Genomic DNA, 27737 nt, shown 5'->3' on the forward strand with positions numbered 1-27737 from the left:
TTTTAGGAATTTATACATGATAAATTATACAAGAATTAGAAAACATTTTATTCATACAAATACAAGGCTGACCAAATACCATGCGTCTTGAGCTGAGGCCTAGAGATTTACTGACCCTCATCAGTAAAAGCAGAGATGCTTCTGGAACTGATTCAGATATTTGAATTAGTTCTGCCCAAGTCTAGGGTGTGTGGTTTGACCTGAGCCACTGACTGGCCTGATCACAAAGGGGCTCTCCCTCTTACCTCCAGTCAGGATTGTGGGAAGAGAAAAATGTCTGTGGAGGTGATGTGAGGTTTTTTACCTCAGAAAATTTTAGTCGAGTCATCAAAACCTCTTCAAGGAAATTTCTTCAAGAAAGCTAGTGTAAAAAGTAGATCCCAGTAGAGAAGTTACGTGAAACACCAAGATTATTCCAAGAGGAGGATGCCGCCAACCAGTATATTAAGGCGATGGTCCTTGTTGAACAGGTTTTATCATCTGATATTGATAAAATTTAGAAGCCTCAGTTGTCTTTGGGATATAATGTGTTCGAAAAATGTAGTTCTCTTGATCTGTGGTTATATCATATGTCAGTTCTAATGAGTTTATTCCAGGTCAGAAATAATTGCTCTTCTTTATGCATTTTCCCCTAAATCAGTTTGGAGACATTTTAGGAGTTCTTCCAACACCCAAGCTGAAAATATTGGCTTCCTTCCTGGTTAAAACCATCCCAGCAGTTAGCAAACAATAACCAGAAGGTTTTAAATATAGCTCCTGTGGACCCTTCAGAAAACATCTTGAAATAGTAGGGTAATGTGCTTTGGCCACAGAGCTATTAAAATTTGCTGTGTTCCCAGGGCTACTGACATGTGCTTCAAAAGAATTTAGATAACGTCTTTGCTGTAAAATGGAGGTAAACAGTATCTTATTGGATAATGAGATTCCAGTGTCTTCGGAAGGAAGGAGGAACTATAGCTACCACATTATTATTAACTCACATTGCAGTGGGGGTTTGTGGAAGCCTAAGGGAACAGTCCATAGGCCCACAGGGAAAGCTCTGTTTAGATAGATCATCTCGTGAAGGTAACAGCCACAAAAGTGGACATGGGCTTTTTTATTATACCCTCAGACCACAGATCACTAGAAAAACTGGTTATATACACTGTGTTTCTCATCATCATCATCCAAAAAAACCTCCCAAAACTGGTTACTGAAGGTTAACACTAGCGCTTTCAAATGCAAGTGGTTCTGGACAGGGTGTGTTTGTGTGTGTTTTATATTTAATGGTGATTTTAAAATTTCTGATTACCAAAGGAGTAAATGTTTATTTACTAGTCTATTGTGAAAATACAGAACACATTAAGATAAGAACAATTAAGCCCTGGCTGGTGTGGCTCAGTTGATTGGAGAGTTGCCCCGTAAATCAGAGGGTTGCAGGTTCTATACTGGTCAGGGCACACGCCTGGGTTGTGGGTTCGGTCCTAGTCAGGGTGCATGCGAGAGGCAACTGATTGATGTTTTTTTCTGACATCAATGTTTCTCTCCCCCTCTTTCCCTCCCTTTCCTTCTCTCTAAAATCAATAAGCTTGTCCTCTGGTGAGGAATTTTTTTTAAAGATTTTATTTGTTTATTTTTAGAGAGGGAAGAGAGGGAGATAGACAGAGAGAGAGAAACATCAATGTGCGGTTGCTGGGGGTTATGGCCTGCAACCCAGGCATGTACCCTGGCTGGGAATCGAACCTGGGACACTTTCTTTCCCACCCCAAGCTCAATCCACTGAGCTATGCCAGCCAGGGCAGGATTTTTTTTTTTTTAAAAAGGAACAGTTAAATGACTCATAAACCTAATATACAGAGATAATAGAAAGCTAGAACCAGGAGAAAAGTTGACTTGCCCTGAATAAATTCTTGGAAGTGGAGCATACTGTTTTTAAGAATTTGATAAACACTGCCAAATTCTCTCCAGAAAAGTTATATCAATTTATATTCCCGCTAAAAAGTATGAGAATGAAACACTGTTCTTGTCTAATTGTATATATTACCTGTTTTTGTATTTCCTGGGACTAACTTGCTTTTGTAATTTTTGTAAGGGACACTTAAACCAGGACATCTCCCTGGGGAAGGGATCAGGGAAGGAGCAAACTGGCGTAAGGGTCCCAGCAGACTCCACTGGGTTTCCTACCTCTGTAATCCTCGGTTACAGCCACTTTATTTTGAGTTCAGGATATGTGGGGCAAAACAAAAATAATCCTCAGCCTGAATTAGACCTTGTAGAAATTGTCCCTGCTTAAGTGATAAGCATTCTAACTTGTCTGTTGGGAAACAGTCCAGGCAAGCCAAAAGTTGCTTTCAGAATAAAATCAGACAGGCCCCGGCTGGTGCAGCTCAGTGGATTGATGGCAGGCCTTCAAACCAGAATAAAATCAGACAGAAACTCTAGACTTCAGTAATTTCACATCAATAAGAAGCGAAGGATTGGCCCCATCCTCAGGGATGGCTTTCCGTGGAAGCTCTGGTTCCTACCAGCTTCATCAGTGAAGCCCTAAATTCTTCCCCTTCCCTTCATGTAACTTTCTCTTTCCCCGGTCTTATTTCAATGATGATTCAACAGAATTACAGTGTTTTAAAATTTAGTTTAACTTATTCTCCCCCAAATGCAAGAAGGCAATGAAAAACCAAGGATGATATTGAGTATCTGAAATCTTAAATAGCTGCTGTGTATCAAGCTATTAGTTACTGATTTTCTTTTTTTAGACCTGAGTGAAATTTTGCAATACAAAATGTAAATAGAAATTAAATGAAAATAAGTATTAAACAGAATGTTAGAAATTATTTTTTTCTGAAGTGCACAGTAAATATCTAGACCAGCAAAGAGACAAGGAAGGATGTGGAAGGAAGTTTATTCTAGAGTCAGCTCAGAAATGAGTGGCATTTTTCTGAAAGAGCAGGATGTTGGAAGGGATGGACCTTTGCAGGACAATTGCCCCCTTATCCTTCTTAGCTGTCCAATTTCCAGTCAAGTTTTTCAAATATTTTCAGGGGTGTCAAACTCATTTTCACCAGGGGCCACATTAGCTTCACAGTTGCCTTCAAAGGGCCGAATGTAATTTTAGGACTGTGTAAATGTAACTACTCGTTAACAGTTAAGCAAGAGCTCGCTGCTGCCACCTGGTAGAAACAAGGTGCCAGGCGGGATAAAACAAGGTGGAGGGCCAGATTCAGTCCACGGGCCTTGTGTCTGCTACCTGTGTTTTAGATGGTGATTTAGCCAGCAGAATTGAAAATCAAAATAGAACATAATTAGTTTGAGCTTAATTCTAGTTGCGAAGGATATTGTTTTTCCCTCAAAATTTGAGAGAGAGCCGTTTTTATCTAAGTGCAGTCAATTCTGCCTTATCCAAGGCCGGCCACGATCATCACTCATAGCGTCCCTGCTGTATGCAGCACTGAGCCAGCCTTTGTTACAAAGGAACCCGTCTGTGCCTGCTTCCTGGAAAATGGTGCCAATTGACATAAGTTACTGGTTCACTACATATACTGTCAGAATAAAATACTAAACCTATACATGAGCAGTTAGAAAAATATGGGTATTTACATCATTTTACTCACCAAGGACTATAATTAGGCCTTTTGTTTCATTTTTTGTCTGCTCTTGGCTAGTTTTCTGTTTCCTGCTGTTGTTTGGGTTTCAAGTTTCTTTGATTCACAGGTTGCAGGCAGGGAGAAATGGAAAGGGGGATAATAAGGATTTGAAAGCACAAATAGAACACGAGATTAAACTGTTAGTTTAAAAGAAATTTAGCCCTGGCTGGTGTGGCTCAATTGATTGAATACCAGCCTATGAAACAAAAGGTCACGGGTTCGATTCCCTGTCAGGGCACATGCCTGAGTTGCAGACCAGGCAACCAGTTGATGCAAAAGTCAACCATTCAATGGGTCTCTCGCACATTGCTGTTTCCTTCCTCTCTTCTCCCTCTCTGTAAAAGTAAATAAATAAAATCTAAAAACAATAATGGCAATATTACCTTTAAAAAAAGGAAATTTGGGTTGAAAAGGGAAAGTAGTTAAAATCTTTAGTGCTGTTATACTGTTTTTATATTAAAAGTAAAAATAAATTGAGAGATACTATGTGATTCACATTCTGGATATTTTTAGAACCATGGTGAAAATTTGGCACTAATCTCAGAATGACTGATTTGCAGGCTTTTGGTAGAAGCTATTTTCTCATCTTGTCAAATGGGAAACGTCTGGACAACAGGGCAGAGGACTTGTACAAGGCCATGGTTAGAAAGAGACCTCAGGGTACTTGTCTTTCAGCTCTATGTTCTACCTGCCAAACCTCCAAAAGAATAATATGTACATGTAAAAAAAGTCTCTGTCTGTGTGCATTGTGTTTAGATGATGACAGTTAATACAGTGATGATTTTGTATGCACATGTGACTTTGGGGGCAATGAGTTTCATTTTTACTTGCAACCTGCATCCATCTTAAACCTGCCACTGTGCAGAGACTGCCTTTGCTTTTGTAGAGCCTGATGGTGTTTCTGATGGCCTTGGCCTTACTGTCTGTCCAACGGCACCCATCTCTGGGTGCCATGTGCAAGGCAAATCTGCTGCCATATGGGGCTTCCTGGCTATCCACAGTACCCATTGGGCAGCAATTTATCAGTATCCTAGCTGGGCAGCCATGCCCCAAGCTTGCTAAATACAGCATAACTCTTGGCCATTAATTCATTGTAACAATGTTTATAATAAATTGTGTAACAGCTACATTCATACTATTACAGTTTTCTCAACATACCCTATCCACAGTGCTATAAAACAGATCAGATTCTTTTTACATTTTAATTACAAAAGCAATACATGCTTATTAAAAATTATTAATTATTTAAATTTTAAATCAGTACAGAATTATATGGAACAAAAATGACTCCCTTGCCTTCTGCTTTAAAAAAAAAATCTCTTTTCAGAAGTAGTTGCTATTAATAGTTTGGCATGTTTCCTTCCGGATACTTTCTATGTGTGTGAAAATAAGTGTGTGTGTATATATGTGTGTTTATATAGTTGTGTATAGTTATATGTTCAGGCATACCTTCAAATTATCATTTTAGTGGTTCTTAACTTTTGGATGACACTTTATGTCTTAAAGAGTCCACTAAATGTTATGGATTCTCTCTCTCAGAAAAAAAATGCACATATTCACTGGATTTTTCACTGTGTCAGGAGTTTCCAGAATTCTCAGAAGATGATCTGTGACCACCTCTGCCCACTCATTATGGAACCAGGGGCAGTGTAGGAAGTAGCAACACTATAATGGATTGGGAGGGTATTATTATTCATAGCAAAAACCTAATGAACCAGAATACTCAGGGTGCTCTTAGTTGAATTTTCTGGTCAATAGAGTTTATCACAAAATCTTTTTTATCACAAAAGCTTGGGTTAAAAACCTTGCAGAAAGTCTAAGTTCATTTCCCTATGCAGCAATCCAAGGATCCTTGCATACAACCTCATCTATGGTTGCCGAACTTTCACAACTGCCATCACAGCACCTACAACATTTTAGTGCATCTCCTTGACTGCCACTTGTCTCATACATCTTCTTATCCTTTCTCCTCCCCCTGCCTGCAAATGTCTCTACCATTGTGCATGTGATGAGTATCTCAGGTATAATGCTAATCGAATCCATGGTAGTCGGGAGAAAGCATTAGATCTAGGCTTTATCACGGCTCTTTACAGGTTCCTGGTTGTGTGACCTCATGCAAGTTTAGTTTTCTCATCTGAAAATCTAATTTAAAAAAATATTTTATTTATTTATTTTTAGACAGAGGGTAAGGGAGGGAAAAAGAGAGGGAGAGAAACATCAATGTGTGGTTTCCACTCATGTGCACCCCCACCAGGGACCTGGCCTACAACCCAGGCATGTGCCCTGACTGGGAATCAGACCAGTGACCCTTTGTGTGCAGGCTGGCGCTTAATCCACTGAGCCACACCAGCCAGGAGGATGATAAATCCAATTCCCAGATTTAGGTACTATGGAGTGAATGGGATTTAGGGATTAATGTAAAAGATATCTTTTAGAGACCTAAGGGCTCTTCAACTTGGGTTAAAGCCTGGCTTCTTTATTTACTAGTTGTGTAAGCTTGGTGCCTTGGTTTCTTCTATTGTAAAAAAAACAACAACCAAAAAACAAAAAGGTGATACTACAGTAGGATATTGGGAAAATAAAATGAGTTAACATGTGGCATATTTAACCTGCATGGAGTCAGTCACCTATAAATGTTTGCTGCTGCTATTATTATCATCATTACTACTGTTAGGAACTGTCTCCTTAGGGAGCTGAAACCTGCAACATGAAGTAGTTTACAAGCAATACAAGTCACTAGCCAGATAGAGTGCTACAACAATTGCTGGGAGAGGCTTAGCAAAGAGCAAGGTCAGGGGACTGAAGTCATCAGGAGAGGTTTTAAGCTAGAACTTCTTTCTTCTCTTTTATTTTTCAGTTTTTAAAAATTGTTTATTTTCCAGTTACAGTTGACATACAATATTATGTTAGTTTCAAGTGTACAACATAGTAACTAAACATTTATATACCTTAGGAAGTTATCACCTCGATAAAGAAGTCTAGTACCTATCTGACACCATACATAGATATTACAACATTTTAAGCTAAAGCTTTTAGTATTTTTTAAAGATTATTTACTTCTGGTCAAGATGGTAACATAGGTAAACACACTTTGCCTCCTTGTGCAACCACAGAGAGAATTACAACTATACCTCAAAACAAATCACATTCAGAACTATCAGAAAATTGAACTGCATGGAAGTCCAACAACCAAGAATTTAAAGAAGCCATATTCGTCCAGATGGGTAGGAGGGGTAGGGACTCAGAGAAAGGCAGAGAGGTGTGGAGGCATGGTGTGACCTGCAAAGGTTGCGGCAGGGAAATGGGAGGTCCCACATTCACATGTAGTGGATAAAAATTGGGAAGGATACCCAATGCTGGTGTGGGGCTGGGGTGAGCAATCCCAGCCCCACGCCAGACCACACAGCACCGGTTCCGGTGCCAGGAAGATAAATCCCCATGACATCTGGCTGTAAAAAACAGTGGGGGTTGGAGTGGTGGGAGAAATTGCTGGATTTTCAGGAGACTCAGCTTAAAGGGCCTGCATGGACTTAAAATGTACACAGACTCACTCCCTCTGGGATTCAGCACTGGGGCAACAGCTGGAAGGGCACCAGTCACACAGCGAGTTCCAAGCAAACCTCCAGAAGCCAGGCAACGTCATTGTCTCCTCTCCCAGCCCTCCAGCTGCACAGAGCCACAAAGCAGTGGAGCATGTTGTCCCACTCTGGCAATTACCTAAGGCTCCACACCAAACAATTTACTGGTCTTTTTCTTATAACAGGCCACACTCCTAAGACAGGGAGTCAAAGCAGCTCTATGTAAGACACAGGAAAATCCAGTGGAGGGGGGGGTGGCGGGGGTGCTGCCAAATTGAGGAGACAAATATAGCCCAGATGAAAGAACAGAACAAATCCCTAGAAAACTAAATGAAACAGAGATAACCAACCTATCAGATGCAGAATTCAAAACACTGGGGATCAGGATGCTCAAAGAACTCACTGAGTACGCCAACAAAATAAAAATGACCCAGGAAGAAATGAAAGTTACATTTAGTTGAAAGGAAAAAAAAATCTACAGGGAACCAACAGTAGGGGGGATGATACTGAGATTCAAATCAATGATTTGGAACATAAAGAAGAAATGAGCATTCAACCAGAACAGCAAGAAGAAAAGATAATTCAAAAAAGATGAGGATAGTTTAGGACATCTCCAAACATACCAATATTCAAATCATAGGGATGTCAGAAGGAGAAGAAGAGCAAGAAATTGAAAACTTCTTTGAGAAAACAATAAAAGAAACTTCTGTAATTTGGTGAAGGAAATAAATATTTAAATCCAGGAGGCACAGAGAGTCCCAAACAAGTTGGACTCAAAGAGGAACACACCAAGGCACATCATAATTAAAATGCCAAAAGCTAAAGTTAAAGAGAGAATATTAAAAGTGGTAAGAGAAAATCAGAGTTACCTACAAAGGAGTTCCCACAAGACTGTCAGCTGATTTCTCAAAAGAAGCTTTGCAGGCAAGAAGGGACTGGCAAGTAGTATTCAAAGTGATGAAAAGCAAGGACTTGCAACCTAGATTACCCAGCAAAGCTATCATTTAGAATGGAAGGGCAGATAATGTGCTTCCCAGACAAGGTAAAGCTAAAGGATTCATCATCACCAAGCCATTATTATATGAAATATTAAAGGCACTTATGTAAGAAAAAAAAGAATATCAAAACTATGAACATTAAAATGGCAACAAACTCACAACTATCAACAATTGAATCTAGAAAACAAACTAAGCAAACAACCAGAACAAGAAACAGAATCATAGATATGGAGATCATTTGGAGGCTTATCAGCTGGGAGGGGGAGAAGGGGGTGAAAGGTACAGGGATTAGGAAGCATAATTGGTAGGTACAAAATAGACAGGGGGATGTTAAGAACAGTGTAGGAAATGGAGAAGCCAAAGAACTTACATGCATGACCCATGGACATGAACTAAATGGGGGTGGATTGCTGGAGGTAATGGGAGTACTGGGTGGAGGGAGCAAAGGGGGGAAAATTGGGAAAACTGTAATAGCATAATCTATAAAATATATTTGAAAAAGTTATTTATTTATTTTTAGAATGAGGGGAAGGTAGGGAGAAAGATGGGAGAGAAGCATCGATGTGTAAGATTGCCTCTTGCAGGGCCCCAGCCAGGGACCTGGCCTACAAACCAGGCATGTGCCCTGATTGGGATTCGAACCCCTCCGCTTTGTGGGACAATGCCCAACCCACTGAGCCACACCAGTTAGGGCAAAGCCAAAGCTCTTAAAATCAGGTCAATTTGTGAAGTATAGAGGGATATGTCTTTGAATCTGGAGGTGGAAAGGGAACACATTTCCAGAAATGAGTGGGATCACACGACTTCACGGAAGGAGCCTTTCTTTTCTCTTGGTGGATGTTTACAAACCCAGATGATATCCAGCTCATCATCTGGGGCTCAGGTCCTTAGTGATGAGTTGTTATGAGTGGAGAGCTGAAAAAAGTTGTGTTCCCATGGAAGACAATCAAACAAAGCTAAACATAGCTGGACTAAGAGAACCTATGACTGCTAACAGACATGCAACTGAACAAACCCCAAGGCTTACTCCCTCCCTGGGGAGTTGAGACCAGAAACAGTTTTTGCAGCTTCCTCGGCAGAGCCGTGGGCCCAGTCTGGCTTGATTGGGAAGGAAGGTGAGATTTGCTGTTCTCTCAAGGGGGTTATCTACCCCTGAAGAGAATCCCCAGGGGTATAGTCTGGAAAGGGATGGAAAAATGAGGAAAATATACAAAAAGAAACTCTGTCTTCTTAGCCCATGAAAATTCCTGTTCACATCCTCCAAGCAGTTTGCAGAAAGGAATGAGGGTTCCTAAAAAAAAATAAAAATAAAAAAATCCTTAGAGTGGAGTCGTGTAAGTTCTTTATATATTTTGGAGATTAAACCCTTGCCTGAGGTATCATTGGCAAATATATTTTCCCATATAGTTGGTTCTCTTTTTATTTTAATATTGTTTTTTTTTTAGCTGTGCAGAAGCTTTTTAGTTTGATGAGATCCCATTTGTTTATTCTTTCCTTTATGTCCCTTGCTCTGGGGGACGTATCAGTAAAAATGTTGCTGTGTGAAATATCTGAGATTTTCCTGCCTATGTTCTCCTCTAGGACTTTAATAGTGTCATGGCTTATATTTATCTTTTATCCACCTTGAATTTATTTTTGTGTATGGTGTAAGTTGGTGCTTGAGTTTCATTTTTTTGCATGTAGCTGTCCAGTTCTCCCAACACCATTTGTTGAAGAGGCTATTGTTACCCCATTTTATGTTGCTGCCCCCTTTGTCAAATATTAATTGACTGTAGAGACTTGGGTTTATTTCTGGTCTCTCTGTTCTGTTCCATTGGTCCATGTGCCCTTTATGACAACATGGATGGAACTGGAAAGCATTATGCTAAGCGAAATAAGCCAAGCAGTGAAAGACAAATACCATATGATCTCACCTTTAACAGGAACCTAATCAACAAAACAAAGAAACAAGCAAAATATAACCAAAGACACTGAAATAGAGAACAGGCTGACAGTGTTCAGAGGGGAGAGGGGAGGGAATTTCAGGGGAATTTCAAGGGAAAAGGGGAAGGGTTTACAGGAACAAGTATAAAGGACACAGGGACAAAAACTAGGGGGGCTGGAAATGGGAGAAAGGGGGAGGGATGGGTGGGTGGGCTGGGATGGGAGTAAAACAAAATTATACTTGAACAATAATTAAAATAAAATAAAATACTTTATTAGTTAAAAACAAAAAAATAAAAATAAAATACTTTATTAGTTTAAAAAAATCCTCTTCTACTTTTTCCCTCAAATCAGAATTCAGTGGTGGAAGACTTAAAGGGGGCGAAGGTTGCTACTCGATGCACAACTAAACTTTGCCTAAAGGGTTTATATGAGCTGCCAACTGGCATCAGCCAAAGAATGGACAGGAAGGCAGACAGACCGTGTAACTTTTCAATCTTCCCTGGAGCCCCAGCCTGACTGGATTTGGCTGGCCAGGGCAGGGGCTAGAAGTAAGGTGCCAAATCCTCAGGGCACAGAGGGACCACCTGACTCTGGACCTCCTAGACCAAGGAGATGCCTTTCTCCAGGTCCCCTCTGGGAAAGGGGACCTGGGGATTTGCTCGAAGAAAGCAAATCACTTTTTAAGTTTCTGTGTGATTCATTAAACCACAGATGTAGCCATTTGCTGGATAGTGTACCCCCACTTCAAATATGACCTGTAAGGAATTTAGAAGAAAATCTTTTTCCCACTATCAGGAAGTAAAGTAAAAAATATTAAGTAGATAATCTGGGTCCAGGAACATCTAGTGGAAGACTAACCGACACACCAAATTCCCTTGCTGAGACAGGTGGAAAAAGCTGATCCTTCTCTTTATCAAAGTGTGTACTTGTAATTTTAATAAATGGGAAAGGATAATGCAACAGTTTAACAAACACTTTCTTTTCCTCTCCCTGTACACATAGGGAGGAGATATTAAAAAGCTAAGGGAATTTGATTTTGAAGGTCCCTAAAGAGCTGAAGAAATCTCCTTACTGGGGACCTGACCCTGAGAGAATCAACTTGCAGCCCCTGTGGGCAAGCAGGCCGGGAACCATTGCTGGAGGGGCAAGACCTAGCACGTCCCTGGGGTCTTGCTTGAGCCCGGGGAGAGAAGTGGTTGTTGAGTAACCAGGGAGCCATTCTTTGTAGATCAAGCACCACACCTAGTTTTGCACCTGGAAGCTTAGCCAATTAACCTGTGCAAGGCTTGTTAAGGATCTGGTTTGATGACACAAGTAGTGATTAAATTCTGGTCCTTTCCTTCCATTTTATCTCATTCTTTTCTTGGAAAAGGACTATAAAGATTGCTGATGACTTGTCCCATTTTTCATTCTTGTGTTGCCAGGTGCTAAATCATCCAGTTAGTTAAAATTAAGCACATGCTTCCAGCTAAGCCAAAGTTTTTTGAGAGATTTAAAAATTTTCAAATATCGAAAGTATCACTATAGTCATAGGGAAAAAGTTGAACTTTGTAGGATATTCTTACTTCAATAGTATTTTTATTTTGAGTTATGAATGCAGATAAGGGAGGAGAATCATTATCTTTTCAGGGGCTATTCAGGGTTTTAATCAGGCCTGATATCCCTGCAAAGTTTCCAGAATGCTCAGGGAGAGAGTGTAGGGCCGCTCCAGAGGCCTGGGCTGCTGGAGGAGGAGAGATTGTATCCAGAAGTAAGAAGGTGCCCCCCTTGCAGGAGCTCAGGACAGCTGTAATAGCATAGTTAATAAAATATATATATTTTTTTAAAGTGCTATCTTCTTTGGCCTTGCATTTTCCCATTCATCAGTAAGGTTGAGAATCTTTTCATGTCTTTGCTATTTTTATTCCCTCTACTGTGAAACAGTCCATTATTATAATATATATAACCTATTATATAATATATGTATAATATACATAACCTATATATGGTTCTATATATAACCATAGCCAAGACTTGCAAGCAGCCCAGGTGCTCATTAGTAGATGAGTGGATAAAAAAGCTGTGGTGCCCTGACTGGTGCGGCTCAGTGGGCTGGGCATCATCCCGCAATGCAAAACAGCCTTTGCCTGTTTTTCTTTTGAGTTATTTGTCTTTTTCTTATTGATTTGTAGGATTCCTTAATGTAGTCTGGAACCATATTGTCCATTAAGGAGTTTTAAATCTTTTCTAGAGAATGAAATTGGAGGAATATTCCCAGATTTTATTGAGCACCTGCTATACAAACATATCCATCGAGGACTGGGACTGAGAGAAAAGTGCACATTGTGTAATCAGACTCTGTGCGTACTTGTTTACCATTGTGGAGGGTCAGTTGAATGCACACAGGCATACCAGTAGTACTAAAAAAGATAATTATTGTAGAAAAAATAAATAAGTTGTATTTGGGCTCAGTCAGCCTATTTGTCATTTCTTTTCACAAGTATCTTATTGATCCTTACTTCTGTTGGGGTTACTTAGGTCACTGGACTTTTTTTTTTTTGAGGGAATCCGTATACCAGCACTTCTGCTTTTCACTGCTGGCCCAGATCTAAAGGTAGAGTGCTACTCTCTCCAGGCTTTTCCCTTAAGAATGACTGGCTGCTACTAGCTTGCTGTCCTCTGGGATGAATTAGGAATTTACAGTTTTTTTTCTCTGGGATGAACTCTTCCCAGAATCCCTCAAATGCACATGGCCTGTTCTTGCAAAGGCAGGGCTGTGTAGGAAGAAACATAATAGAGATGTCATTGTAGCTGGGAGCGGTTATCTGCAAAATGCAATTTTGACTGCTTTAAACATGCTGCTCAGAGAGATTTCATACTTGAACCAGACATCAAAAGTTTTACATTGATGCTGAAATAGCACTAGGTGGTAATACAGATGTTAGGAAAGGCAACCGTTGAATCCCCCAGTTCTCTGGCATTTTTATCCTTCCCCCTTCCTCCCATCGCCATGCCCGGTACTGGTTTTACTGAATTCTGAAAGAGTATCTTGATTCTCTGAGTTTGCACCAAACTGGAAACAGTAGCTTCGGCAATATGTTAGAGGAGCAAGTAGTTCTTAACCAGGAATGGATGTCAGAATCCCCTGGGGAGTGTCTATGAAACATCACAAGCCTGCTGAATCAGACTCTGGGAGGAGGCAAGGCCCATGTATTTGACAAAAGTTCTGGAATGATTTTGATATGCCCTTGAGAGTAGGAACCACGGCTCTAGTGCCATTCTATGACAAGATTGGTACAGAAATTCAGAGTAAATATTTAGAAACATTTATAGCGATTTCACAGAGTATGTATGTGGAATGTAATAAGTTTGGGCCTGTATTGTACATATCTTGTATTTTACAAAATTGTGTGCCTTATAAAATTATCAGGATATGATACATTGGAAATTTAAAAAACAAGTGCTTCCTCACAGGTTTAGAAGCACAGTCTTAGGGTAGATTAGCTATGTCCAGTCAGACAAGCACAATAAAAATTATCTGGTTTGGTAGTTTTGTGATCTTATGTGACGAAGTCTCAATGACTTCTTCTGCTGGGTCACTGGGGTAATCAGAGATAATGAATGCACCTAAGGCATCCAGCACAGTACCTGATGTTAATATAAGTTATTGGAAGCCCATGATGGAACAGTTTCTCCCAGTTGGTTGTTGAACACAGGATCATGGAACATGGTAAGTGAATCTTTTTATTCAGGATCGTGCATGATACTCTAACCAACCTAGAGTACATGGCATGACAGAGATTTGAGTGGCCTCTATTATAGAGTCTGTAAGCTGTTCAACCATGAGTAAGGGGTCTTAGTGGCCATGGCACTCACAGGGCCAACCTTAGGTTAGCAGACTTCCCCTCAGCCTCTCCTTCCTGCCTTTTCTTTCATCTTCCCCCTTCCCCATAGTCCTAGTTTCTATTGCTTCCCCCAAGTATCCCAACTGCTTTTTTTTTAATCCTTGCCCAAGGTTATATTTATTGATTTGACAGAGAGAGAGAGAGAGAGAGAGAGAGAGAGAGAGAGAAGAAAGAGAGAAAGATGGATGTGAGAGAGAAACTTCACTCACTCACTTCCAGTACAAGCCCTGACTGGAAATCAAATCTGAAACCTTTGGTGTATGAGACCACATTCTGACCAGCTAAGCCGACTGGCCAGGACCCAATTGTTTTTTATTTCTTAAAAGCATAGTCATTTTCTATTCCTCGTGGAGGGTAAGGAGGACAGGGGATGAAAATTTCTGCCTGTGGTCTGGCCTCCTGTTCAAGCATTAAAAATAACCATGCACACATATGTTCATTGCAGTGTTGTCTATAGTAGCCAAGACTTGGAAGCAGCCCAGATGCCTATCAGTAGATGAGTGGCTAAAAAAGCTGTGGTGTTCTGACTGGTGCGGCTCAATGGGTTGGGCATCACCCCACAAAACAAAAGGTTGCCGGTTGATTCCCAGTCAGGGCACTTGCCTAGGTTGCAGGTTCAGTCCCCAGTCAGGGCATGTACAAGAGGCAACCAATTGATGTTTCTCTCTCACATTAATGTTTCTTTCCCTCTCTCTCCCTGCCTTCTCCTCTCTCAAATAAACAAACAAATAAATAAATAAATCTAAAAGAAAGCTGTGGTACATTTACACAATGGAATACTACTTGGCCGTAAAAAGAAGGAAATCTTACCTTTTGCAACAGCATGGATGGACATGGAGAGAATTATGCTAAGTGAAATGCCAGTCCTAGAAAGACAAGTGCCATATGATTTCACTTATATGTGGAATCTAATAAACAAAATAAACTAATAAAATAGAAACAGACTCATAGATACAGAAAACAGACTGACAGCTGTCAGAGACAGGGGTTGTGGGGTTGGGTGAAAAAGATGAAGAGATTAAGAAAAACAAAACTCATAGACACAGATAGCAGTATGGTGACTACCAGAGGGGAAGGGAAGTGCAGGGGAGCACAAGAGGGCAAAGGGGGGATAAGTGGTGATGAAAGATGACGACTTTGGGTGGTGAACACACAATACAACATACAGATGATGTATTACAGAATTGTACACCTAAAAACTATGTAATTTTATCAGCCAATCTCAATCAATTCAGTTTAAAAAAATAACTTGACCACTCATACTGGGCCAGTTAACCTCCTGCTTGCATCACTCCTGTGCCCCAGTTGTGCTGAGAATCTGTCCCTTCTTTTGACTTAAATTACAAAAAACCTTCTCTTACCTTCACCTTGAAAGTCACCATTGCCATTATTAGTTGGGACAGTGCTGTGCAATCGTTAAATACGGGGGCTCTGGACCTGACAACTCTGGAATGATTTCTTCTTACTCTACTACTTGTTAGTTGTGTGGCTTAGAAAAAATATTTTTAAAAATTATCATAATCACTATTAGAAGCAACAACAGCAGGGCTATTTTATTCTAATGGATAATGGATTCGAGCCATTTGACCTGACCTGAATATACAGAAAAATTGAATTGAGTAAAAGGCTTTAACAGGTCACCTCTTCTCCCAAGAGCTACAGTTTTTTTGTTTTGTTTTGTTTTGTTTTGTTTTGTTTGGATGACAAAACAGAACACTGGATTGGTCTGACTATAATTCTGAAGTTCTCTGGTTAGGGTTTTAAAATTTAAGACAATGTGATTTTAAATTCCTCTGTCCCCAGTATTTCCTGTAAATCAGAAGTTAGGTCTAGAGTCTTGATTAATTAAAATTAAAATTTTGGGCAAGAATACTTCATAGCTTTCTTGAACCTAAATTCCTACACAGATATTTTTATCCTTACTCAAGGACATTTAGAGAGGGAGGGAGAGAGAGAGAAACATCGATGTGAGAGAGAGGCATTGACCAATTGCTTTCTCATAGGTGCCCTGAGTGGGGGTCGAACCCACAACCTGGGTATGTTCCCTGATCAGGAATCGAACCCACAACATTTTGGTCTGTGGGACAATGCTCCAACTAACTGAGCCATGCCAGCCAGGGCTAAATTTCTACACAGATTTAATTCTAGTCACTAACTAGTTAGTTGTTTACTTCCCCATGATTCCTCTGTTTATCTCCACTGACTCAGTCAGCCTTTAGGCCTCAACTTAGACAACAATCTCTCAGGGAAGCTGCCTCTGTTCCTCCACATCTAGGACATGGGCTCCTTTCAGGGCTGCGCTAGAGAGAATTGTAATTACCTGTTTGTGCATCTGGATCCTCCACCAGTGAATGAGCTGCTTGTACACCTCCCCTTGCTCCAACTTCCCTGCCTTTCTCCTTCTTGATATCCACCCATCCTTCAGTCCTCAGTTTGAATGGTACACCCTCTAGGCCAGCTTTCCCCATTACACAGACCATATTCTCCTGTGCTTTTCTTTCACAGCATTTACCACATTATTTCTGGGTTTTCTTTTTCATGAATGTCTTTCTCATTTATTAGACTATAAACTCCTTGGAGGCAGGGTCCATGTTTGCAATAGTGCCATGTCCCCAGCACCTAGCATGGGACTTGACTCTTTGTAGCAATTACTAAACATTCGATTATTGATGTTTGGCTTCAGTATCTAGCTGGTACACCACACCTTCCACAAGATTTTGTTGCGCAGGTAGGTACCCAAGTCCCTCATAGTATGAGAAAGAAAGGCAGGAAAATAGGTGTGCAAGGGGCCAACAAGATGGGAAAATAGGTTTCTACCACTTGTGAACTGTTCTTGCCAAAAGTGTTTAACTGGAATCTAATCAAGCCTCTAGACCTAACTTTCAGTTTACAGGAAATAAAGAGATAGAAGAATATTTCATAACACCATGAGGAAGCAATCAAAGACAGAAATTGCAAAACATTCTATAAGACAACTGGCCTACACAAAAGGTCATGAAAAGGAAAAAAACAATGAGAAGAATTATTTTAGATTAAAAGACTGCAGAGACATAACATCCCAATGTGTTATATGATCTTTGGTTTAACTGTGGTAGCAAAAAGGCAATTACGAAAGACATTCTGAGTACTATTGGAGAAGTTGGAATATGGACATCTATTAGATGACACTTAGGAATTATTGATGGAAGGTGTACAGATGGTTACTGTACAAGATCTTTTGTTTATGGTGTTTGGATGGCAACTGGGTCAGGTTTAATGAGATATAATTTACATAGAGTAAAATTTAAGAATTTTAAATTTACAGAGTATAACACATGATTAAGCAACACATGCAGTTGTTGACCTCTTACCACAATCAGGAACTAGAACTTATCTATTGTTCTCAAAATTCTCCCACGTCTCTCTGCAGTTAGTCCTTCGTCCTACCCCCAGCCTCTGGCACCACAGATCTGCTCTCCATCCCTATAGTTTTGCCTTTTCCAGAGTGTCTTATAAAAACGCCTTTTGGGTGTGGCTTTTTTAAACGTAGTGTAATACTTTCTTAGGGGTGCTGTAACAAAGTACCACAACTAGGTGGCTTACACAACAGAAATTTATTATCTCACAGTTCTGGATGCTAGAAGTCCGACATCGAGTTGTCAGAAGAAACATGCTCTCTGGATAGCTCTAGGGGAGAATCTGTTCCTGCCTTTATCTCTGTGTCTGGTGTCACCAGCAATTCTTGGCATTCCATATTTTACAGCTGCATAACTCCAGTCTGCCTCTGTCACTGGGAGCATTCTCCCAGTATGCTGCCTTTGTCATTGCATGGCTTCTCCCTGTGTGTCTCTTACAAGGACCCACCACTCATATTGGAGTAAGGACCCACCCTATTCCAGTCTGTTCTCATCTTAACTAATTACATCTGCAATGACCCCATCTCTTTTTTCTAAATAGTGAAATCACTAGACTTTCTTCAGCGCTTATAATGTGCCAGGCACTTAAGTTCTTCCTTTTATTTTGTACAGTGACCACGTTAAGTAAATATTATCATCTCCTTTTATACACGAGAAAACTGAGGCTTGAAGAGGCTAATGACAGCCCATGGGCGTGCATCTAAGAGTCCCAGAATCAGGCAGTTGAGTTCATGCTGCAGTCCAGCATCTAGCACACCTCGTATTCATAAAGGATGGGCCCTGTTCTCTGTGCTTTCCAGCAATGACACTATTTCTAAATAAGGTCACATTTTGAGGTGTTAGGGGGTTAGGACTTCACTTTTTAGGAGAGAAGCATAATTGGCTTCATGACATGTAGCATAATGCATTGGAGATTCCTCCATGTTTTTGCACATATCAGTTGGCATGTTCCTTTGTATTGCTGTGTGGTATCCCACTGTGTGGGTGTTCTACATTTGCATATAGAACTTTGTGTAAACACAAACTTTTACTTCTCTTGGGTAAATATTAAGAAGGGGGATATTTAATTCTAAAAGAGATTGTGAGACTTTTCCAAAGTAGTGGTACCATTTTCCACTCCCCTCAGCTGTAATATGAGAGTTCCAGTCATCTACATTTTCACCAACACTTGATATTGTCAGTTTTTCTGATTGTAGTCATTTTAATGCATATGTAGTGGAGCTCATTGTTTTTAAAATATACTTTTGGTTATGTTATTATAGTTGTCCCATTTTTATCTCCCCTTTATTCCCCTCTGCCCTGTACCTCCCCTCCCATGTAGTGGTACCTCATTGTGATTTTAATTTTGTATTTCCTTAAAGCCTTATGTTCAGCATCTTTCCACATACTTATTTGCCATTTATATATCTTTAGATTATTTGTTTTCTTATTATTTAGTTTTGTGAGTTCTTTGTATATTCTGGGTACAAGTCCTTTATCAGATGTATATTTAAAATACTTCTCTCAGTCTGTGGCTTGTTTTTTATTTTTCTTAATAGCGCCCTTCAAAAAGCAGAGGCTTGTAGTTTCTTTTTATGGATTGACTTCCAGAATGGCAGAGTAAGGAGCTCAGCCAACCTCCTTAGCAAACAAATTGATGAAAAACACTTTTTAAAAAACTCTGGGAATTGTCCTAAGAGCATACTGCAAATGAATAAACATTCATTGAAGAACATCTTTATCTCAAGCTGGCAGAGCTCCTCCCCGGAGCTCCTAGTCGGAGACGACAGTCTAACCCCAGCAGGGCAGGCTGCCAGTGTTCCCATCCCTCTCCCACAACGCCTTGCTGCGGAAGCTCCATAGCAGGCAAGCGTAGCGGGGAGGACCGGCCCTCCCTTCTCCCACTCGGCCTTCATTCATAGAAACTGGACCACTCGAGCACTCCTGGAGAGAATGTAAAATGGTACAGCACTTTGGGAATCAGTTTGGCAGTTTCTTAAAAACCAGAACATACAACTAGCATACAACCCAGCAAGTGCAATCCTGGGCATTTATCCCAGAGAAATGAAGACATATGTTTAAATCAAAACCTGAACACATATGTTTATAGCAGCTTTATTTGTAATAGCTCAAAACTGGAAGCGACCCAAATGTCCTTCAATAGATGAATGTTTAAACAAATTGGTATATCCATATGATGGAGTACTCCTCAGAAACAAACTACAGATCATGCCAACAACCTGGATGAATCTGCAGAGGATTATGCCAAGTTGGGAAAAAATCCCAAAAGGATATATACTGTATTATTTCATTCATATAACATTCTTGAAATGACAAAATTGTAGAAGTGAAGAACAGATTAGTGGTTGCCAGGGGTAAGGGGGTGGGAGCGGAGGGAAGTGGATGTGGCTATAAAAGGGCACTGGGGATGGGGATCCTTGTGGTGATGGAAAAGTTCTGTATCTTCACTGTATCAATGTCGGTATCCTGGTTGTGATATCGTACTATTGTTTTGCAGAATGTTACTATGGGGAAAACTGAGTGTAGGATACATAGATGTTCTCTACATTATTTCTTATAGCTATATGTAATGCTATAGTTACCTAAAAATGAAAGCTTAATTTTTAAAAAATTGAAAAGGATTTGAATAGATATTTCTCCAAATGAGATATATAAACAGCGAATAAACACATGAAAGGATGTTTAATATCATGAGTCATCAGGAAAATGAAAATCAAAACCACAATGAGATAAGATAGCTATAACCAGCCCTGGCTGGTATAGCTCAGTGGATTGAGTGTGGGCTGTGAACCAAAGGGTCACTGGTTTGATTTCCAGTCAGGGCACATGCCTGGGTTGCGGGCCAGGTCCCCACTGGGGGCCATGTGAGAGGCAACCACACATTGATGTTTCTCTCCCTCTCTTTGTCCCTCCCTTACCCTTTAAATAAATAAATAAAACTTTTTTTTTTTAAAAAAGATAGCTATAACCAAAAGCCAGCCAATAACAGGTGTTCAGGAGGATGCAGAGAAACTGAAATCCTTGTACATTGCTTGTGGGACTATAAGTGCTGTGGCTCAGTGGATTGAGTGCTGGCCTGTAAATCAAAGGTTGTTGATTCAAGTCCTACCCAGGACACATGCCTGGATTGTGGACCAGGTCCCCAGTAGGTGGCATGAAGGTGCAACCATACATTGATGTTTCTCTCCCTCTCTTTCTCCTTCCCTTCTCCTCTCTAAAAATAAACAAAAATCTTTTAAAAATTATAAAAAAAATTCTTCCAGCCAAGATGGAGGCATAGGTAGACACACCGTGCCTCCTCGCACAACCAGAAGGACAACAAATTTAAAAACAAAAAGCAACCAGAACTGACAGAAAATAGAACTTTATGAAAGTCTGACAACCAAGGAGTTAAAGAAGAAACGTTCATCCAGACAGGTAGGAGGGATGGAAACGGGCAGCCAGGTGGAGAGAACTAGTGGAAAGGTGGTGGCTGGAGGACCAGTGAGGCAGCAGATTGCGGACTGGGCAGTCCCACATTTGCATGCAGATAAGCCGGGAAGAACAACTGGGTATTGAGACACATGACACAACCCAGGGTTCCAGTGTGGGGAAAATAAAGCTTCAAAATATCTGGCTGAAAACACCTGTGGGGGTTGAGGTGGCAGCAGGAGAAACTCCCAGCCTCACAGGAGAGTTTGCTGGAGAGACCCACAGGGTCCTAGAATGTACACAAAACCACCCACCCAGGAATCAGCACCAGAAGGGCCCAATTTGCTTGTGGGTAGTGGGGGAAGTGACTGAAAGGTGGGTGACAGCAGAGCAAGCGACATTGGTCCTTCTCGGACGCCTCCCCCACACACAGTACCACAACGCAGTGCTGTGGGTTGCCCCGCCCTGGTGAACACTTAAGGCTCCACCCCTTATACATAACAGGCATGACCAGACAAAAAAAGTGGCCCAAATGAAAGAACAGTTCAAAGCTCCAGAAAAAATACAACTAGGGCAACAAAGAGATAGACAACCTATCAGATGCACAGTTCAAAACACTGGTTATCAGGATGCTCCAGGAACTCACTGGGTACTTCAACAGCATAAAAAAGACCCAGACAGCAATGAAGGTTGCATTATGTGAAATAAACAAAAATCTACAGGGAACCAATAATAATGGGAAGGAAACCAGGACTCAAATCAATGGTTTGGAGCAGAAGGAAGAAAGAAATATTCAACCAGAACAAAATGAAGAAACAAGAATTCAAAAAAATGAGGAGAGGTTTAGGAACCTCTGGGACAACTTTAAACATTCCAACATCCAAATCATAGGGGTACCAAAAGCAGAAGAACAGCAAGAAATTGAAAACTTATTTGAACAAATAATGAAGGAGAACTTCCCCAATCTGTCAAAGGAAATAGATTTTCAGGAAGTCCAGGAAGCTCAGAGAGTCCCAAAGAAGTTGGATCCAAGGAGGACTCACCAAGGCACATAATAATTACATCAGCCAAGATAATGTAATTATAAGGAGAGAATCTTAAAAGCAGCAAGACAAAAGGAGAGAGTTACCTACAGAGGAGTTCCCATTAGACTATCAGCTGATTTCTCAAAAAAAGAAAGAAGGGGCTGCAGGCAAGAAGGGGCTGGAAAGAAGTATTCTAAGTCATGAAAGGCAAGGACCTACATCCAATATTACTCTATCCAACAAAGCTATCATTTAGAATAGAAGGGCAGATAAAGTGCTTCCCAGATATGGTCAAGTTAAAGGAGTTCATCATCATCCAGCCCTTATTATATGAAATGTTAAAGGGACTTATCTAAGAAAAAGAAGATAAAAAATATGAACAGTAAAATGACAACAAATTCACAGCTATTAATAACCAAACCTAAAAAAAAAGCAAACAACTAGAACAGGCACAGAATCAGAAATGGAGATCACATGCAGGGTTATATCAGTGAGGTAGGGGGAGGTAGAGAGAGGAAAAGGTACAAAGAATAAATATCATAAATGGTAGGTAGAAAATAGACAGGAGGAGGTTAAGAATAGCATAGGAAATGTAGAAGCCAAAGAACTTATATGTACGACCCATGGAGATTAACAAAAAGAGGGGAATGCCAGTGGGAGGGGGTGTGCAGGGTAGAGAGGAATAAAGGGGGGGGAATGGGACAACTGTAATAGCATAATCAATAAAATGTATTTAAAAATATTAAAAAATTAAAAAGTGTTCCTCTTCAAATTCATAAGCAGAGTTACCATATGACCTAGTAATTCTATTCCTAGGTATATACCCAAGAGAAATGAAAACACACATTCACCAAAAACTATTTTTCAGCAATAAAAAGGAATAACTAATACATGCCACAATGTGGATGAACCTTGAAAACATTCTAAGTAAAAGAAGCCAGCCACAAAAGACCACACCTAACATTTACAATTATTTTGTATAAAATGTTCGGAATAGGGAAAGGTCAGACAAAGTAGATTGGGAGTTGCTTGGGGGCAACCTGTGTGGTTGCTAATTGGTATAGGATTTTTTTTTGGAGAGAATGAAAATGTCTAAAATTGTGGTGATGGTTGTACAACCCTGTGAATTTACTAAAGAACACTGACTTTTACCCTTTATGTGGGTAAATAGTATGGTACATGAATTATATCTCAATAAAACTAAAACAGAATCAAGCTTGAGTCCAAGCTATCTTTTTCTTCTGTACTTTTTAAAAAACTTTATTTGAAAAGAATTTCAAGGTTACAGAAGATTGTAAGATTCACCAATTACCAACACTTTTGCCTGTTTTGAAGGTTAAATCCCATCTGCTTTGGTCTCATGTACTCATTGCCTTTTTTGTAGGTCTGGATTTCAGATTGCATTGTTTACCCCAGTAGTTCTCAGTGGAACATCTGGCAATGTTTGGAGACATCTGGGGAGTGGCTGCTACTGGCATCTAGTGAGCCGAGGGACAGGATGCTGCTAAACATTCTAGAATGCTTAGGGCAGCATTGCCACCAAAAGCTTATCTGAACCAAAATGCTAATAGTGCCCAGATTGAGAAACCTGCTGTACTCTGGTATATATTTATCAAAAAGAGAAATATTATAGTCTGGTTAAACAGAATGGGGATTTTACTTTCAAATTAGGGTTTGGGAGCACTGAGTGTGTGTATCTCATATGATTTATTTATTAGCTGGTCTTTCAGTTGGTTCTCCCATCCTAAACATTTGCCTGTTGCCTGTGAGGGCAGGAGCCAGACATAAGGTGCTAGAGTATCTGAACAGCGCTATAAACTAATGGGCACTTAAGTATTTGGAAAAAAAGGATAGGGCAGCAGCTGGGAAGTCAGGTGGCAACATTAACAAAGCCCAGGAGGGCAGTAAAGACTGTAGTTTGGGAGATCTGGATCCAGACTGAGGCAGCCCTGTCATAGCACTGGGATAAACCACAACCACAGAACTTAAAGGATACAATAGGTCATTTCACATGTGACTTTTTGCTAATGTGTTTTCTTCATGAAATGGTAGCACTAAGGCTATTCCTAGAGGTTGAGTGCTTGAGGGAGTTACTACATGCTAGAATGTCTTTTATTCTTTAATTTAACAATTGAATTTATTGAGGTGACATTGATTAATAAAATTATATAGGTTTCAGCTGTACAATTCAGGTGTATAATGTATTGTGTGTTCACCATCCCAAGTCAAGTCTCCTTCTGTCACCAATTATCTCCCTTTACCCTCTTCTATCTCCTCCTACACCTCTTCCTCTCCAGTAATCACTGTACTGTTGTGTAGGCCTATGAGTTGTTTTTCTTAATCTCTTCACCTTTTTCACCCAGCTCCCCAAACCCCCTCTCCTCTGACAGCTGTCAGTCTGTTCACTGCATCTATGAGTCTGTCTCTATTTTGTTTGTTTATTTTGTTCATTACATTCCACATATAAGTGAAATTATATGGTATTTGCCTTTCTGTGACTGCCTCAGGTCCATCAATGCTGTGGCAAAAGGTTAAGATTTCTCTCTTTTTTACAGGTGAGTAGTATTCCATTGTGTAAATACAGCACAGCTTTTTTATCCACTCATCTACTGATGAGTACTTAAGCTGCTTCCAAATCTTGGCTGTTGTAAATAATGCTGCGATGAACATAGGGGTGCATGTATTCTTTCAAATTAGTGTTTCAGATTTCTTTGAATATAGTCCCAGAAGTGGAATCACTGGGTCATAAGGCAGAGCCATTTTTAATTTTTTGAGGAGACTCTATACTGTTTTTCCACAGTGGTTGCACCAATATGCAATCCAACCAATAGTGCACAAGGGTTTCCTTTTGTCCACACACTCACAACACTTGTTTGTTGATTTATTAATGACAGCCATTCTGATAAGTATGAAGTGATATCTCATTGTGGTTTTAATTTACATTTCTCTAATAATTAGTAACTTTGAGCATCTTTTCATATGCCTATTGTCCATCTGTATGTCCTCTTTGGAGAAGTGTCAATTCAGGTTCTTTGCCCATTTTTAACTGGATTGTTTGGGGGTTTTTTGGTGTTGAATTATGTAAGTTCTTTATAAATTTTGGATATTATTCCCTTATCAGATGTACCATTGGCGAAGATGTTCTCCCATTCTGTGAGTTGTCTTTTCAATTCGCTGATGGTTTCCTTTGCTGTGCAAAAATTTTTTAGTTTGATGTAGTCCCATTTGCTTATTTTTGTTGTGTTTTTCCCTTGTCTGAGGAGACATATCAGAAAAAATATTGCTACAAGGAATGCCCAAGATTTCACAGGCTATGTTTTCTTCTAGGATTTTTTATGTTTTCAAATCTAACACTTAAGTTTTTAATTCAGTTTCAGTTTATTCTTGCGTATGGTGTAAGAAGGTGGTCTAGTTTCATTTTTTTTGCATGTATCTGTCCAATTGTCCCAACGTCATTTATTAAATGGACTATCCTTACTCCATTGTATGTTCTTGCCTCCTTTGTCAAATGTTAATTGACCATGAAGGCATGGGTTTATTCCTGGGCTCTCTATTCTGTTCCATTGCTCTATATGTCTGTTTTATGCTAGTACCATGCTGTTTTGATTACTTAGGACTTGTAGTATAGTTTAATACCAGGTAGTGTGATCCTTCCAATTGGTTCTTCTTTTTCAAGATTGCTATGGCTATTTGGGGTCTTTTGTGGTTCCATAAAATTTTTTGAATATTTGTTCTAGTTCAGTGAAATATGCCATTGGTATCTTGATAGGAATTGCATTGAATCTATAGATTGCTTTGGGTATAGTGGACATTTTAATGATGTTGATTCTTTCTATCCATGAACACAGTATATGATTTCACTCATTTGTATCTTCTTCAGTTTCTTTCCTCAGTGTCTTACAATTTTCCAAGTACAGGCCTTTTACATCCTTGGTTAAATTTATTCCTAGATATTTTATTTTTATTTACTTAGTTAAAAAGATTTTATTTATTTTAGAGAGATGGGGAAGGGAGGGAGAAAGAGAGGGAGTGAAGCATCAATGTATGGTTGCCTCTAGCACACCCCACACTGGGGACCTGGCCTGCAACCCAGGCATGTGCCCTGACTGGGAATCAAACTGGCAATGCTTTGGTTTGCAGGCCTGCACTCAGTCCACTGAGCTACACCAGCCAGAGCCTTATTTTTATTTTTAAAAATATTTTACTTATTTATTTTTAGAGAGAAGAGAAGGGAGAGAGAAAAACATTGATGTGAGAGAGAAACATCAATTGGTTGCATTTCACATGTGCCTGCAACCCAGGCATGTGCCTGATCTGGAATCAAACTGGCAACTTTTTGCTTTGTGAGATGACACCCAACCAACTGAGCCACACCAGTCAGAGCTAGGATTTTTTTTTAAAGCAATTGTGAATGGGATTGTTTTCTTACTTTCCCTTTCTGATAGTTCATTACAGGAATATAAACTGATTTCTGAATATGTTTTATCCTGCTACTTTACTGAATTCATTTATCAGTTCTAGAAGTTTTTTGGTGGACTCTTTAGGGTACTCTATATGCAGTATTATGTCATCTGCAAATGATGACAGTTTTACTTCTTCTTTTCTGGTTTGGATGTCTTTTATTTCTTCATCTTGTCTGATTGCTGTGGCTAGGATTTCTAGTACTGTGTTCAATAAGAGTGGTAAAAGTGGACATCCCTGTCTTTTTTCCAATATTAAGAGAAATTATTTTAGTTTTCACCCATTGAGTATGATGTTGGCTGTGGATTTGTCATATATGACCTTTATTTCATTAAGGTATGTTCCCTCTATTTTCACTTTGCTTAAAGTTTTTCTCATCAATCTTTGCTAGATTTTATCAGATGATTTTTCAGCATCTATTGATATGATCATGTTATTTTTTTCCTTCATTTTCTTTATGTGGTGTGATTTGCAGATATTGTACTAACCTTGCATTCCTGGAATAAAAGAATAAAGGGTCAAGGAATGCCCAGTTGATCATGGTGTATGATCTTTTTAATGTATAGCTGAATCCAATTTGATAATATTTTGTTAAAGATTTTAGCATTTATGTTCATTAGGGATATTGATCTCTCTCTATTTTTTTCTTTGTAGTATCTTTATCTGGTTTTGGAATTAGGATAATGCCTCATAAAATGAGCTTAGGAGTCATCCTTCCTCTTGAATTTTTGAATAGTTTGAAAAAGATAGGTGTTAGCTTTTCTTTGAATGTTTGGTAAAATTCACCTGTGAGCTATCCAGTCCAGGACTTTTGTTGGGAGTTTTTTTATTACTACTTCAATTTTATTAGTTGTAATCACTCTTTTCAGATTTTATGATTCTTCCTGATTCAGTTTGGGAAGATGGTATGTTTCTAGGAATTTATCCATTTTGTCCAGATTGTCCAATTTGTTGATACATAGTTGTTGGTAACATTTTCTTATAATCCCTTTTATTTCTGTGGAGTCAATTGATACTTCTTTTTAATTTCTGATTTTATTTATTTGGATTGTCTTGTTTTTTCTTGATGAGTCTAGTTAAAGGTTTGTCAATGTTGTTTATCTTTTCAGAGAACCAGCTCTTAGTTGGTCTTTCATATTAGTGGTGTTCACCAAGTTGAGAGAGGTTCAAACTCAGTGCTAGTGCTTGGTCTGAGGCCACTGAGCAAAAGATCCAGGGTATACCAAGTTTAGCTGCCATTCACCGGGTGCCTCCAGACCTTTGTTGTAGGGCAGGATCTCAGGGAGTCATCAAGGTGAGGCCAGTAGAGTTGATCAGGCCCAAAGAGACCAAGATAGGGCTGTGTGAAGGGAGTGCTCTGTACTGGTCAGATGGGAGGGAAAAATGGCCTCATCTCAGAGTCACACAACTCAGTCTGTCCAAGAATCTGCCAGGAG

The 27737-nt window shown here is 39.7% G+C and overlaps 1 protein-coding gene across 1 annotated transcript in view; it reads left to right on the forward strand.

Annotated features, from left to right (window-relative positions):
- The window catches only part of B3GNT2 (UDP-GlcNAc:betaGal beta-1,3-N-acetylglucosaminyltransferase 2), a 156358-nt gene that overhangs the window by 66213 nt on the left and 62408 nt on the right, over positions 1-27737 (forward strand). The window lies entirely within an intron of this gene.

This window comes from Phyllostomus discolor, chromosome 6, assembly GCF_004126475.2.
Source record: "Phyllostomus discolor isolate MPI-MPIP mPhyDis1 chromosome 6, mPhyDis1.pri.v3, whole genome shotgun sequence".
Lineage (NCBI taxonomy): Eukaryota > Metazoa > Chordata > Mammalia > Chiroptera > Phyllostomidae > Phyllostomus > Phyllostomus discolor.